This window comes from Dermacentor variabilis, chromosome 4 (assembly GCF_050947875.1).
Source record: "Dermacentor variabilis isolate Ectoservices chromosome 4, ASM5094787v1, whole genome shotgun sequence".
Classification (NCBI taxonomy): domain Eukaryota; kingdom Metazoa; phylum Arthropoda; class Arachnida; order Ixodida; family Ixodidae; genus Dermacentor; species Dermacentor variabilis.
Window position 1 is genome coordinate 202,219,343 of NC_134571.1, and position 12,780 is coordinate 202,232,122.

Below are 12,780 nucleotides of genomic sequence, written 5' to 3' on the forward strand. Positions count from 1 at the left end.
ACACAATGAGAATAATAATGTAGAGACATCTCTCTGAAACGGGGTGAAATAGTCACCTAGCCTGCTTGAGCTAATCAGGTGATCTATACATGCCTATCAGCCGGTCTGAGAACTGGCTAGCCTTCCTGTCTTTCCGTCTACTTCTTCTATACATGCCTATCAGTCTTGTCTTACATTTCACTAAGTCGCCTTAATATTTTCTCTGTTCTTTAGGACCACTCTACTTACCTTGTACAGTTATCTATCCATGCAATATATCCGGTCCTACCAAATTCTAACCTGCGTTTTTGCCCACCAATACCCTCAATGTTCTTGCTTATGTCGACTACGTCACCGGTTGAAATACCACCCGCTTTCAGTACCAGTACTTCTGGAAGATGAACGGGTTTTGCCGAAGCAGACACATGCCTCGTCCTGTTGATAATATTTGCCCCGGCATGTTTTGACCTTTGGTAACCAGGTCGGGCTTCAAATAGCAAGGCACTGCCCCCTTTTGTGTTACCGTACATATTTATTTCTTCTATACTTGTAAATCTTCAGGCACTTTTTGTTCCCACCCTTTGCACTCAATTTGCTGTCTGAGTTTCTCTCACTTTCTTGTTGATAGCTCCTGGTTGTGTATTTACACCTTTAGTTGCGCTGTACATTCATTTTGCTTGCCTTATGTTTGGCACACACTAAAAGGAAGAGAACAGCAGTTTACGATAGGTAGCGAAGCACTGGAAGTGGTAAGGGAATACATCTACTTAGGGCAGGTAGTGACCACGGATCCGGATCATGAGACTGAAATAACCAGAAGAATAAGAATGGGCTGGGGTGCGTTTGGCAGGCATTCTCAAATCATGAACAGCATGTTGCCACTATCCCTCAAAAGGAAAGTGTATAACAGCTGTGTGTTACCAGTACTCACATATGGGGCAGAAACCTGGAGGCTTACGAAAAGGGTTCTGCTGAAATTGAGGACGACGCAACGAGCTATGGAAAGAAGAATGATGGGTGTAACGTTAAGGGATAAGAAAAGAGCAGATTGGGTGAGGCAACAAACGCGGGTAAACGACATCTTAGTTGAAATCAAGAAAAAGAAATGGGCATGGGCAGGACATGTAATGAGGAGGGAAGATAACCGATGGTCATTAAGGGTTACGGACTGGATTCCAAGGGAAGGGAAGCGTAGCAGGGGGCGGCAGAAAGTTAGGTGGGCGGATGAAATTAAGATGTTTGCAGGGACAACATGGCCACAATTAGTACATGACCGGGGTAGTTGGAGAAGTATGGGAGAGGCCTTTGCCCTGCAGTGGGCGTAACTAGGCTGATGATGAACGGAGACAAAGTTAACAGTGACTGGGAGTCGGTGTTCACTTTGTGTCATTTTGCGTAATTTTGTGCCTTCATTCCTATTCAGTGTGTTCCCAGCACGTGCAAGAACAATGAACGTACGTCGTACAGTAACTAGGCGCCGCATAATGTAAAGCTATTCCAATATGTATTTATTCCAATCTCCTGACGTCAAATTTGCGTAATCGCTGACACAAGCATCGGGCGGTCACCCACAGGTTTATCTGAACAAACCAATGAAGCGCTCTCCTCGTTCATAGGAGGTCACTTTTGTTTGCTTGAAAAACGAATAATATTGCCTGCACGGAGCAACTTGTCTTATCTAATTGGCTCACAAGAGGCGAGGAGCATGCTCAAGTGGAGAGGGATTCGATGGGGCCGAGCCACTGCACTGAATATCGATAACCGGATGAAGAGGCTGGTGCCGGCGTCTGCGATTGGTCTGCTTCCTTAGCTTGCGGTGGCTCGTCGACAATCGCGGGGGCATGCAACGGAACCTTAAAGGGACACTAAAGTGAAAAATGATTTCTTCTGCATCAGTAAATTACCGTTCTACAACACCTAAGACACCACTCTTACAAAGATAATACGTTTGGTAAGCCAGAAAAAGCGCAAGAACGAAATACGGGTGGCGACGCCTACTTAAGTTCCCGCACCTGGGGGCTGGGACGTCTTGGATTTTGATGGCATCTTCTAGGGCCTACTAATTATATATAGCGGTACAGATTGACTACATTGTGTTCCAAAGGAACCAAGAATTAAGCATGGCAAGTTTGGGGAATCTTTATTCAGCCAACGCGGCCCAAAATGCGAAAACATACTTTGGGATCCCTGACGTTACGCTGACGTACCGGCGCTAGGGTTTCGGCGCGAAATTCAAATACTGATATTTGGATCTTCATGTTCTTATCTAATAATCAAACTGTTTTTTTGAAATGACTTCCTGCAGGGTTCTCAAACAATGCTTCATTAGCCTAAACTGATTTATTGATTCGCTTTAGTGTCCCTTTAAGAATGACGCTAAAACAGATCCTCAGCAAAGAAGAGTTGGCAGAACGAGGTCGTAAACATGCCGAAAGTTCTCGAAAACGTTACACGGCCCCGCAAAAAGTTTTATGACACGCAAATAAACTCATGCTCTCCGGCAAGGGCGAGTAGCCAGTGGTGGAGCGATCGGCGGCAGCCATCGTTTATTCCTTTCGGAACGGGGCAGCCTGCGGCTATTCAGATGAAAATTCAGTTTTGTGCGGCATATTAATGCATCTTTAACGCGTACACGTCACTTTGACGTGGTAAGTTTTTAGGTTTTGTGACGTCGCGTGAGAGGCAGGTGAAGTGGGTGGATGGATGGATACAACCTTATTGTACCTCCGCCAAAGTTTAACGCGACCCGGGCTCAGGTCTCCCACGGGGGAACGTCGAAGCTCTGCCTCAACGCCACCTCACAGGCTTGCTGGACTGCCCGCGTCTGGATTCCGAGGTCTGAGCTGCGCAGAGCGGCGGCCCACCTCGACGACAGGGTTTCCGGAGCCACTGCCATCCTTCCTATAACTATATTGCACTCCCACAGCATGTGTTTGAGTGTTGCTGGTCTTTCCTGGCACATTTTGCACGTGCCATCCTGATGCTTATCTGGGAAGATACGTTTCAGACGGAATGGATTAGGGAAGGTGTTCGTCTGGAGTTGTCTCCAGGCGACGACCTGCCTCCTGTTCAATTTGGGACTCGGCGGTGGGTATATCCTTCTGGCGTTTAGGTATGCACTGGTTATGTCGTTGTATCTGGTGAGCCTGTCCCGTTCTGGGCGAGGAGTGTTCGCTATCGTGCGAGAGGCGTCGCCCTGTTCGGCGCGGCGGGTCATGTCTCGCGCAGTCCTGTGCGCCGTCTCGTTTAGCTTCGGGAGCGCGTCGTGTTCCGTGGTGACGTGCGCGGGGAACCATATGATCCTCGAGCTCGCGGTTTTGGATCTGCCCGATTGGGCCAGAATGGCCAGGGCTTCCTTGGAAATTCTACCTTTGGCGTAATTATTTACTGCCGTTTGCGAGTCACTTAGTACGACTTCGCATTCCTGTTCTGTGCGGGCGAGCGCTATCGCTACTTCCTCTGCCATTTGCGAGTGTTTGGTGTATACACTGCATGTGGTTCTGATTTCGGAGTTTGTGTCTATGTGTATAAGTGGGTGCAGCCCGAACAGTTTTGACCAATAACCGAGGGCTAATGGCAAAAAGGCGTCGAATAAGAAATAACCATCTTTGTTTTGTTTGGTCAAATTATGCATAAGCAGTGTGTTCAGGTCATATTAGATGAGGAGCTATCGCGGTTTTCGTGACGTCGCGCGACAGACAAGTGAAGGGGGGGTAGTCCAAAAAAGTTTTTGACCAATCGCGGTGGGCTGATTGCAGAATTGGAATAGAAAGTTTGGAATAGTTATACGTTACAGCGCCCTAGGTCAACTCATCAATTTTTAACCCTGTACTTGGTTGCCGAGTTCCTTGACCTCTTCCTCCATTCCATGTTCACGTTTTTCGATATATATATATATATATATATATATATATATACTAGCGCCCCATCGTGTGCCTCTCTTCTTCATTTTTTGTTTCGTCAAGTTACCGCCATGATTAGTTAAACCAACTAGCCTAATTTTACGTTCTATTAAATTATAATCAAGTTATATAGCAGTACTTCTATCGGAACCTGCCTGCGCACGTCAATTTTTATTGTAGCTGTGGTGCACGTTTATGATGACGGTGAATAAAAGGACGAAAAAGAAAGCCAATGACACAAGTGAAGCTTCCAGATTGGGGTATGTCTTAGCTGATAGCCTTAAGCACGTCATTGATAAGAACAAGATCATGATCAATGACGCATCAGTATTGAATATTTTCAACACTTTTCAGGAAGAACAGAATAGCGCAGGGCAGGAGCAAGGCTCACGATGACACGAAATCGCGCAAAACGAACTAAAGCTATAACAAAGTGACCTGATGGGTGCAGTGTTTAGTCTTGAGCAGAGGTCTATATGAAAGCATGACGTCCAACTCGTAAGAAATCACTCGTAAAATTATTATCTGCCATATTACGTCATGACAACGGAAACATAAAGCAGGATAATCCCCAAATTAAACCATCATTCAGTAGAACGCTTTCCAATTGGATGACGAAATCCCCCGGATAGCGCCATCAGGCAGCGCTAGCAGCACTTATATGCACCATGATTTTCGGGGTCAAATATTATGCATTACAAACGAAATATTGTGCTGGTGACGTTAATTCATTTTGAAGGGAAAGGGTTACACTGCGGTGATCGCTTGCTTGCAAGCTCTCCTTTCTTGCCTGTTCGTGGCTAGAGAGTTAACACAAGCAATTGATCCCTTGCAAGCTGTCCGCTTCACTATTATTTTACAGTCCGTAGCTACGCAGGTCACTGTCGCCGAGACGTCAGCACCGTATTTCCCGCCTTACTGCTGTCATTGCACAATTGAAGAATTTCCTGACGTTTGCAGGAGCCTTGCCCACAGTTATAGCGTTAGTTCTGTTACAGTAAAGGAATTCAGAGCCTCAGTAATTGCTGAAGTACACCGACACTTTCCTGATGTAGACATGGCTACCTTCGTTGAATGGCTCGGAACGGAATCGAGTCTTCCCTCACTTTTTCGCTTTGATACTCCAAGTACAAAAAGTGTTGGAAAATGACGATCCTGGCCATGATTCTGAGTGCACAATATGAGATAGAGTAAGCGCCACGTGACATGGCCACCTATCCACACCTAACTGGGCAACTCTCTTGTTCCAACACATGGCACCGAAAACGGGCATATCCGAGACTCTCGATATGCTGTGCGAACCGGATTTGAAATGAAGCCACGAAGAAGACCATAAGTGGTCATTCTTGACACTGTGGTAGTCGAATGTTGCGCAAATTCAAAAACGTGACCCCATGAGCGTCGAGAGACAGAGAGCAGCGGGAGTGAAAACGAATACGCGGGGCAGCACTTTCGATCTACTTCTAGCCAAATCTCGCCGGAACGGACTTCGTGATCCAGCGTGCAGCAACTTTCGCACGGCCATTAGAAATGCTTTCAAAATTATTCGCTCCGTCTGCGGCACGGAACGGAGGAGGTAGTTATGGCACGGCGCGCAGCAAAACAGGATAGCAGTGCGAGTGAAGCCTGAGAATCAGGAATATTCAGCCTTGCTGCGGGAGGTTGGGAGGGGGCGGCGGTGGCCCGAGTGAAAACTACTTCCGCGAAGCCGTGCCGCCCCTGCTGTCTCTTGCCTGCAACCAGCTCGTTGTCTTTTTTTGAGAGGAGCACCCCCCCCCCCCCCTTCGCTCCCACCACTTCGCCCACAGCTGCGTTTCCCGCACGGCGCTGCCGTAACAACGGCGTGACCCGCCGAGCAGCCGGGTCTTCCGCGAGTCCAGTGTGGGAGGCGCATGCAGGCGGCGGCCTTTCCGCTATCGACACACGCGCCCGAGTTCGTTTGTTAAAGAAATGAGTGCTCAAACAAAGCCTAGGCGGTGCCCCGAGACTTGAAAAGAAACAACTGCGACGGCGATTCGCACAACAGAGCATTCGCTCGCAGCACGACGCTCATGCCATGTAACGTAGTCTTTCATTCCCGGACCATCAGATCGCAATAGCCTGCTACCAGATATAATCACTGAAACAGATCCTGATTGCTTCCTTGATTCTGTACCATATTGCGCAGCGCCTGTAATGCATTTTTTTTTCATTCTACGTGGTTATGCGCAGAAAAGTTATCAGTTGTACTTTTTGTGAGCGTTGCTCTTCTTTTTGATTGTGATTAACCTTTGTTTTTTCTTCATTTACTTATAATTACTTCCAGCGTACGATTGTGCCACCACGTTCTTACCACGTATTTTTGTTTGTATTCATTCTACCTAAATCGGGACCCGTGGTTGGCTTGTGTTGATTTAACTATTTGTAGTAATATATGCACTTTATTTAATATCTCCTTCCTATGGGGGAGGGGAGGGGTGGGTAGTAGCTTTTAGTAGTACTGTGAAATAAGGAAGCCAATATTACTGCCTGCACCTTCTCTGCTCTCGGTTTTTGTCACTGCTGGGTCCTTCAACAGCACTTTTACCATGGCAGTTGTGACATAAAACTGTGGAGTCGTGCTAGAACGCTTCCCAAGTTGCGAAGGAAGTAATTGAGGCATACGGTGCACACATGCGAGGAAAACTGAGTTCAGGCTGGAGTTATAAACACCTGTTGGCGTCTTCACTCGAGCGATGCCTGTTTAGTACTAATGCCGAGACTAGCACCTGTTTCCGGATATTAGTCTCCAGAATGTTCCACAAAATTCATTTGCGCTCCACGTAGTACTGATGTGCAGTGCATTGCTCAAAACTATGGCAAGACAATGAATGTAACACCACTAATTTCGTTGCAAGTTTATCGACCTCTCTCGACACTTGGGCTTTGTTGGAATTTATACTAAGCGGACATAGCGTGAGCCTTGACCAACTCGAGTTTAACAGTTGTAACATGTGCTTTTGAATAATTAATAAAGGTTGACTAGTAGAAATTTACTCGCTATTTATGAATGTGTTTCGCACAAGTCATGTCGGCCGCTACAAGTTATAGGACCAATTTTGTGAGATTGCTTTATCTGCAACAAACAACCATTTAAGGTACTCTGGAGGTGACAAAACATAGTGAAGCTGTGATGCTTTTACGCAAATGTTGCAAGCTGGTATTGATTATCAAGGAATGGCTACCAAACGAGATGCATCCCATTCTTGTTTTGGTAAAGGTTTGTCTTTCGCGATCGCATGTCTTATAGCTGTGCCCTAGAAAACCTATGCTAAATACTTAGCCCAAGTCCTTAGGAGAAGGACTGTGTCAGCTACTGGCAGATCTCGCCTTGCAAAGACATGCTGCCAATTCTTTTGGTCGAGCGTCTCCTTTGAATTAATGCGGGACTACCATGTGCCACGTAAACAAATGAGATGTCGGCACTGTTGTAGACAAAGAATGAATGTTTATTTCTGAGGAGGCAACTTACAGGAGGCAACTTACAGCGCTTGGCGCTGAGTGGCGCCCTGATGTAAAGACCCAAAACCGAAACCAGAAGTTACGGATACCACAGGTACCTCACGTACATTTTCTACAGCCGATAGGGCAAACAAAGTAACTAGACGAAGCGAAGGTACGATGCAGCCACTCCATCAAGTCCACCCCACACCTACCCAGCACTCCACTACTAAATAAGCAACTAGTAACGATAAGCAAGTGCTGTTAAGCGTTGCCACTAACTGAACAAACCGGTGCCACTGAGAGATCCAATTAAAGGGGAAACACCTCCCCCATGATAATACAGTGTTTCTGCGTGAAGACTAAGTTGTCCGAGGTCACTCACGGAGCCCCTATATTGTTCAACCTGTCAAGAAGGGTACTTCACTCTTGGACGAACTCTAGGCAGCCTAATAAGTAATGTTTCACGTCCAGAATATAACAGAGCGAACGCACTAGTGATGTTGGAAGTTTTATTGAGTACTGCCACACCGGGGTTAAGGCTCACAGCGTGAGCGTGTGAATACTGTGCAATAGGGAGGCTTCTGATTGGCTGAGTTCCTTGGTCCCACATTATTGGTACAATTACACAGGGCCGACACAAGGAACAGAAAGTGGTTCAAGGTAGATGTTATTAATACTTGCATAATGCCTTCAGTTCTTTCACCGTTACGCTCTTTATCAGTACTTGACCTGAAAAATTCGGCAGTTTTGTTTTCAAACACGCCGATGCTCAAAGGAAGCTATTGGAACTTTATATGGAATCCTAAAGACCGTCAACAGCGTAGCCGTTTAAGGTATGAAATGAACTCTGCAAACGAATGTTCTTTGGATGTGCTCGCTGAATTGCCTGGCGTGTGTACTTGCGGTCACCTAACTCTACTGTCGCACTCAGCATGATCTATTCTTCCTCAAAGCTGCTTGGATTGCGACACTTTCGCTCATCGTCTCAGGAAGAATCCGCGCACGCTGGATAGCCCATGATGTGTTTAGGTGCGGTATCACGAAAATCACTGTACTAGCTTTGCCCTCCACGTCAGCAGATGCATCGCTGAGTACTTGAAGGTAGCCACTACACATCTTACCCAAGGAATAATTTCTGCGCAAGTAGAGAATGCTTGGCGCTATTCCCAGGAACATTTAGAAGAAAATCTAAAAATTCAAGGAACTACGGTTGCTATAATGTTGCTGTTGCTATTAGCCGAGTTCTCAGAGCAACAATAGCTTAAAAGTGATTGTTCTTCAAAGGCGGCGGAGCACAACTTTCCTGATACTAGTCTCTTAGATGACTCGCTAAAATATCTGAGCTGAGTCTGCAGTAACTGAGAAGCGATAAAGCTAAAATTGGGCGATTTAGAGTTCCTCTTTACTCGCTATTGCATGTAGGAGATCAAGATCAAATCTGAGGTTTTTTCTATGCAGTTGCCCCGAAAATATTACAGTCGGTCTCGGAGGGTGAGATGCGAAGCAGCTTGTTGAATATACTGTTGACAACAAAATATGCGTGCACTTTCACCATAAATGTGATATCGCTTCCCCAATGTGCACTAGCTATTCTCCAAGCAGCACTGATGCGTGGGACAAGATATGGAAAATTGCGGTGGGCCTTCACTGATTTTTGTAGCCAGTCATGACAACAACAACAAAAAATTGTCTTGCCATCTTGGATGGCAAGTTTGCAAGGTTGAGTATGCATTTCGTTTACCATCGGCACAAACCAGCGAACAGGAACAGGATGAACCAAGTGCGATTTGTCCAGTGACAACTCCAAGCCGATGGCTACTGGGTAAGCCTACGAGCGTGTTCAATTCTAAGGGCTTTCATTCCAGACGTTCTTGTTTGTAATCGCTAAACAAGGCACCCATCAGCATATGTCGACACGCAGAAACACTTGTACAACGTCTTCAACGCTTCAGGCAAGAAAGCCATGGCAACATGAAATAATGGGGACGAAACGTCTTCTTGTGACACGCGTCGCGAGGGGCTCCTTGTGTTGCTTAACGCCTTTCTTAATTTCCTCTAGATTGTCCTGACGCTGACAAACCCATGCACACATCGCAAAAGTTTGCCTGTCACTTTCACGTCCTGCAGGCAAAGATTGTTGAAATAGTGGGTCTTGTTATATGCGTGAGGACGGATAGGGTAGAATATAGAAATGCATACTGGTATCGTATCTAATTGCTGTTAAGCCTAGGGCGCTGTTTGTGTGCTTGGGATATCGTAGTACTTGCGCGCTTGTCACTTGAGGGCAAAACAATCTATTTATTTCAAGGGCGTGTGGGCCTACTTCGGCCTGCTATCATAGTGTGAATTGGCTAGGGCATTCCCTGAACGGAAAAGTCAACAGAAAAGCTCTCACGTGGGAAGCCAGCGTATCTGTCAGCTCTGGCTTGCTGCCGCCAGTGACTCAGTGCAAATTATCGACTGCAAAGCGCCAGCAGCTGCTTTCAGGTCAGATTGTACACCAAACATTTTTTTGCATGCTAGCATGCAAGTACTAGCAAACTCTGCCAGTATCAGCAGTCAGAATATGTAATCATGAACGGAAGAAAAAGCACTTTCAAATCGTGCCAATAAGTACTGCCTTGCAAACATGCCGCACCGAAGGAAATGCCGAAGTCGTCGTTCGAGAACGCTCTTTCCAGCAGCAGAATTCAGAATGCTACGCAAGATAGGATGTGTGAAATGAATAATAACCGGCCGAAAGTATTGCACGCAAGCGTGTGCTGAATATTTGTTGCCGGACCCTGAACAACGCAACCGCCGAACTTCTCGCGCAAGATATGTCTTCCAAAGTCCTGCTCCAGTTTTGTTTTTGTCGCAGCTTTTCACTGTAAATGTGCTACACAAGCTCGGCTTTCGCAATAAGGAATAAAAGATGTAGAAAAAGCCCATGTGCCAAACGATGTTTCACAACGTCTCAAGCTCGGCCTTCGCAGCACGTGTCGGCGCAGTTTCTTAGTAGTTCCACGTGCTGCGCTGCTGAGAGCAGCCACGGCTATCGTAGCTGATGGCGCTTTGGATCATGCGATTTCTGCACCAAGGAACCGGATGTAGCGATCAGTGGTGAATGCATGTCATGCAACACACCACACAAATTGCGCCAAGGTTATTTTTAACAAGTGGTGCACAGTGGCGGATATCCCAAGATGAGCCAACCTTTACCATGATGTTTACGCAACCATTGAGCTCAACTTTTTATTTCACTTTAGACAGCGCCTGTTTATTTAGTGTCGTTCAGATGATATCAGTGTCTGGGAGAATTTTTGCGACGCAGCCCTGGAGATGAACAATGGAAAATGTACACTGTCATGTCATTACTGCGTGCAGAGCACATGTTCCTGTGATGGAAACACAAGCCTGTTAACCAGAAGAGCGGAGGAAAGCGATAGTTGATAGTTTAAATTGACAGCGACCTTGGCTGGACTAAGAGAGAGATGAAAACGAAAGGACGCACATAGCACAAGTACAAAGTGCGACTAACAATTCTTTGTTATACTTGATCACGATGTGTATATCAGCACGTTCAGACATGGCACGTGACACAGCAGGAGGAGGAGCAACCGCTCTCTCTAGGTGCAATATGCCGCCGTCACCTGGAGGACAAACGCTCTCGCGGCATATTATGGGTCTGGAGTTGTAATCTTCTGGGGACACTGTGAATTTTTTGTCTGCTCGTTTTTTTACTTTTTGTAGACTTGCAGAAAAACGCTTTGGGCGCTTTGTGCCAATAACTGGTGAGTCCAGCGAACATAAAACGACCTAGGAAGTAAGCCAATAGCAGCAGCGGTTAAAGAAAAAGAAGGCCGAAGCACAACATAAAAAATAAGTGTTCCGCGTTGTCGTTCATGTTAGGTCGTCACATCTATTACTAATTTTACCCTCAATATTGAGGTAAGTTTTATTCCTTGAGCAGTAAACGACATGCCCCTCAGTGACTGAAGATGACTCTCAATACGCTATATATTTTTCTTGTCGCTGTGCTTGTCTCGCTTTTGATGCGCCTTTTCCATGCAAAGTTTCCTTTAATGTCTGGGATTACTCACCTCATCATCGAGTAAAACAAGCAGTTGATAGGTACGCTGTTCTCTCCTCTTCAGCGTATTTGTTGATTTAGAAACATGTTTTAATCTACTTTCTGTCTAACGGCTTATACTTACACATGAAGCACTGTGTATAAATTTATGTGCGTGCCCGAACAAAGCCGACATTACTTGCGTAACAGATCGAAATGTCCAGGTGGATAATCGAAATGATTTACCTATTACCCTTTTCAATTACTCACTTGAGGACACATGATAAAGTAGGACACGTGTTGAAACCAAGCAGTAGTGAAGTCATGTTTGCTTAGCAGAAATCTTAAGACTAACATTACTTGAAACATTCGTTCTTAAAAGGCGCCACGAAATACAATGGCGTTCCAGCTAATAGTTTTCTAAAAGCATGCCTCTAATGGCTAGACAATATTGAGGAGGAGGAAAGAGAAAAGTAGAAGGCAGGGAGGTTAACCAGAATAACGTCTGGTTGGCTACTCTACACCGGGGGAATGGGAAAGGGGAAAGCAAAGATCACAGGGAGAGAGAGGAGGGAAGGAAAGAACGAAATTGCGGCAAGTTCGCTGACGCGTGTGGTTTTACAGAAGTTGCATTAATAGTCACAGGTGTTTGCACAAACCCGTCGTCCTTAAGAAACACAAAAGCCGGCCGGCCGCTTTCTGTGCAGGTGCTGCTGGAACACCGCCCCCATCGCCCGTCGAGACAATATCGAACAGAACAACAATGCATTATGGAAGACATACTGGGAACGCATATACCGAAATCGGTGCCATTATTAAAATTTCTACTAAGAAGACGTGACTGCACTACTACTATTGTTCAATCACACAATTGCAAAATATGTTTTAAAACAAACGCTCCGCAATTTACCTGGACATTGCCCTTTCTGATGCAGGAATTTTCTTGCCTCTTCTAGAAATACACTTGAAAAGATGGAAAAGCACTACCTTTCGCAGGCAGCTCGAAAGTAGTCTCTTCAAACTAAAGAAAGAAGAAAGAGCTACACCACCTGTGTCAATATTATTCGCATCACCACCATCATGGCAGAACCCACTTCAATCACTTTCATTGGAAATGAGAGAGAGCTTTCTTATCTTTTCAGATACGAGGCTGCTATGTTACATTCTATATTTAACGTTAATCCGCAAGCTGCGGTTAGAAAAACGCATTCAAAAAGATAACCTTGCGATACACTGAGCACGCCTGCTATGTTTAGAAACACGAATATACTACAAGGAGCTTGGGCAGATGAGTCAAAACGACGTGGATGTTGATACTCATCATGCCATTATTGTTTTTTCAACTGTTTGGGGAGCAGCAGCTCGTGCAACAGAGCCGCTTGTTTG